We start from the raw sequence: 4,329 nt of genomic DNA, 5'->3' as shown, positions 1-4,329 counted from the left end.
AAAACGCGGTTTTTAAATATCTTGGGAACCGAGCTTTTCTCGAACCTAGGACCTTGATAAATCGATTCCTTGAGCCGAAATGCCCCTAATCTGTAACTTTCATGAATCGTTCGAGCCGTTTCCGAGATCCTGATTATATATATATATACAAGAATTGCTCGTTTAAATATATTAGAAATACATTCGTGCCGTGTGGTTCCCGGCATCATTACAAAAAAGAATAGGACCACTCCATCTCTTTCCCACGGATGTCGTAAAAATCGACTAAGGGATAGGCTTATAAACTTGGGATTCCTCTTTTAGGCGATGGGCTAGCAACCTGTCACTATTTGAATCTCAATTCTATCACTAAGCCAAACAGCTGAGCGTGGCCTATCAGTCTTTTCAAGACTGGTGGCTCTGTCTACCCCGCTAGGGATATAGGCGTGATCATATGTATGTATGTATGTAAATATATTAGATTTGTTGTCCTTCGAATACACTAAAATGGTTGAACCCGTTGAGCAATCCACATTTTGTTTTCTAATATGGCGCGATCTGTCAGAGGTGTCGACGATATGCTCTTCAAAATGGCGGCACGTGGCATGTAAAAATAACCCGGTTTTAAAATAAGTCATAGAAAATGAAAATTACGTTTCTTATTACGTTAAGTACATAGATTTGAGTACTTTGTGACTATTTATACATACATACATACATATGGTCACGTCTATATCCCTTGTGGGGTAGACAGAGCCAACAGTCTGGAAAAGACTGAATGGCCACGTTCAGCTATTTGGCTTAATGATAGAATTGAGGTTCAAATAGTGACAGGTTGCTAGCCCATCGCCTAGAAAAGAATCTCAAGTTTGTAAGCCTAACTAAAAGGACTATTTATAAGTTTCTGTGATAACAGATTTGTTTTTCTTGGTTGGAGGTACTGGTATTAAATTGTTTACTATGGTCATCAACGTCCATTCGTCCATGATTTAGATTTAAGAGATTTATATTATTTGTAAACCGACGTGTAGTTTGTTCCGCCGCTTCTTTTACACATGCGCTTTGGAAGCGCTAGTAGTTATAATTAGATTTAAGTGATGTGACGTCAATATAATATACCTTGTTTCCAATTTTGAAAATAAATCTATTCTATTCTATTCGTAATTCTCCTCTTGTTTGTCCTACCCCGTAGAATGGTACACGCGACGCCATTTTTAAAGCGCGACTAACTATCGCTCTCCCGTTTTACTTCAAAACAAAAAACGAAAGAGCGATAGTTTTCCGCGCGATATGAACGGCGTCGCGCGTGTTTGTGGAAACGATTATGAACGTGCCTGTAACCTTCTGCAAGTTACACGTGTATTCAAACGAAACATGTGTTACTACGGCCATAAGGGATGTTTATTTATCCAGCTATAATTTTGGATCTATCAGATGTTTCGGACGTCGGGAAGCTAAAGTTTACTACTGCTGTACAAGACAGGAAAAAGATTTCCACGCGCACGTTAATTCAGCGTTTAGTAGTATGATCGGTTTTAGAGTTATAACCTCGTGATTGGAATAGAAGGTGTGTTAAAAGAAAGTCCTAGATTTAGTCCCGGTTGCATCCTCACCACTCTTGAGAGGAGCCCGGAGTATGCCTTTGACCTGGGTTGGGTGAGTCAGGTTTTTACACGAAGCGACTCCCGTATTAAAATAATGTAAGGGGAAAGAAATAAAGTGACTGGTTCGGTGACTTTTGTTTAATATTTTGTTCTCGATATATTGCGTTAATAGCCTCTATTTGGTTTCCGTCTTACCTAAGGTAGAATGGGATTGCTTTAAACAAATAGGTAGTTTTATATTAGATATTACTTTAATTTAATTTATTGAAATGTAGAATGACGTGAGAATGTGCCTGCGAAGGCCTTTAAGAAAGAATTTAAATAAAATATTGATTTTATTTTTTTTGATTTTAGCGATAACTCCACCTTTGTACTCAATCTTTATTTTTTAATGTTAATGATAATTTTTTTGAAGCAATAAAATATTTTATTTTAGTCTTTGCGTTTTGTTTTTGACTAGCTAAGTTCCCAAGTTTTCCTATTTCTGTAGTGAAATTCATGAAAACTTTTGTATAATTCAGTGGTTCTTGCGTATTTTTAACTTTATCAAAGGAAAAAATAATATGAATCTAAAAGTATCTTATCTACTACATAAGTAAGTTAATTAAAAAATAAACTATGAGAAAAACCATTCCGCCCTCACACATGTAAACTTTATTCACATTTCTGTGTAAATTTTTGTCGAACAAATTTTCAACTACATTTTTATTACGGAATACACCTTCTAACAGTTATTATTCGAGGGTATCTATATTTAGTTGTTGTGAAAGTGGCCGTCGATGGAGACTAACCAAGCGTTGGCAGGCTGCCAGCGCGGAGATGACGCTAGGTGCATGGTTATATCTAGATTTTATGCAAAATATAGACTCAAATTCAAAAATTTTATTCATTTTTATAGAATACATTCATATCGCTTAATAATTGTCAAATCTTTTGGTTTCACAACATTGGTTGACATCAAATAAAGTACTTAAAACTAAGTTAACTGCCGCTTTCAAGGCATCTGTGCAGAAGAAGCGGTAACAAACTGCACCGCAGCATTTTCTTCAACAACGTCAACTTCACAACTATCCAAACTTGGAACACACACTTCTAATGCCATTTTAATTTCGTTGTGGATAAAACATGAAGCCTGAACCTTTTCAATACTGACTCTGTCTACCCCGCAGGGGATATAGACGTGATAGAAAACCACGCATAACCAGACAAACCAACATAACAACCGTCATCGCATCGTTCCGTGCGTACGAGTTGAATGCATCGGAACGTTTTGGCTCATCTCCACACAAACAAACACACAGATATCACACGTGCCCTCGTAAATTATTTAATTGTGTACATGTGTTAGATGGCTGTATAATCTGTTGTGACATAATTACATTTGTCTATATTAAAAAAATAATTACATTTTTTGTATGCCGTGCGGTTACCGGCAACAATAGAAAAAAGAATTGGATCACTCCGTCTCTTTCCCTTGGATGTCGTAAAAAGCGAGTAAAAGATAAGCTTATAAATTTGAGATTCGTTTTGTAGGCGATGTGCTAGCAACCTGTCACTACTTGAATATAATTCCATCATTTAATCACTCAGATGATGGCTGGCCTTTCATACTTTGCGAGACTGCTGGATATGTCTACCCCGTAAGAGATGGAGACGTACGTATGTAAGTGTGTGTATATCCTAGCAACGTACCGTGTGTTTCCCAGCACGTGCCTTGTGGTTCCCGGCACCAATACAAAAAACTATAGGACCGAGATGATGAGATAGGCTTACAAACTTGGGATTCTTTTTTAGGCGATGGGCTAGCAACCTATCACTATTTGAATCTCAATTCTATCATTAAGCCAAATAGCTGAACGTGGCCATTAAGTCTTTTCAAGACTGTTGGCTCTGTCTAGCCCACAAGGGATTATAGATGTGACCATATGTATCCTAGCAACATTCCTCGCTAGATCGCCCCTACTCTAGCCACTTGCTGTATTTTTATATATACATACATATAATAACGTATTTATCCCTTACGGGGTAGACAGAGCCAATAGTCTCGCCAAGAACTCTACGCTAAAATCAATTTAAATCATATTGAAGTTCTTTTTATTTACACAGCTGTTTCTGCCTCACAGCCTTTCTAAATTGAATGAATAAGCATGATTGAATTGATAATGTTTTACAATATTAGTATTTTGAGCGTGGTGGGTATCAGCATCGGTGGTTCAGTGGTAGAATGCTCGCCTGCCACGCGGGCGGCCCGGGTTCGATTCCCGGCCGATGCATGCTTTTTTTATGTACTTTTTTTTTAATTTGCTTCTTTGGCTGACATAATAAATAAATAATTTTACACATAATTTAGTATATATTTTTTTTATAATAGGAATAATATTTTATCCATTACTAATTTATTAAAATTTTATTAATAAAAAAATATTGAGTGACGCGACATGAGGCGACGTTAATTATACAATTACATACGGGTATATATGTATATATTATCTTATTTATCGTCATGCATGTATGTATAATAATATAATAACTGTATAATAAATAAATATACAACATGACAACAATTTTCTTGTAATTAGTTGAAATAAAAAATTTATATTGTCAAAGATTTAATGCACCATACACCTGTCGCCGTAGCGTAACTAGTGCTTTTTCTGTCGCGCGAAAAATTATCGCTGTTTCGCTCTTTATTAAGACGTGAAACGGGACAGCGATAGTTTTTCGCGCTATAAAAACGGCGTAGCGC

General features: G+C 36.5%; 1 non-coding gene across 1 annotated transcript; it reads left to right on the top strand.

Annotated features, from left to right (window-relative positions):
• Nucleotides 1-3,785: 3,785 nt before the first annotated feature.
• On the top strand, nt 3,786-3,856 carry Trnag-gcc (transfer RNA glycine (anticodon GCC)). The gene has a single exon. It is a non-coding gene; the product is annotated as a tRNA-Gly (tRNA).
• Nucleotides 3,857-4,329: the final 473 nt, after the last annotated feature.

Source organism: Amyelois transitella, chromosome 17 (assembly GCF_032362555.1).
Source record: "Amyelois transitella isolate CPQ chromosome 17, ilAmyTran1.1, whole genome shotgun sequence".
NCBI classification, from domain to species: domain Eukaryota; kingdom Metazoa; phylum Arthropoda; class Insecta; order Lepidoptera; family Pyralidae; genus Amyelois; species Amyelois transitella.
This window is presented reverse-complemented; position numbering and strand designations above follow the sequence as displayed.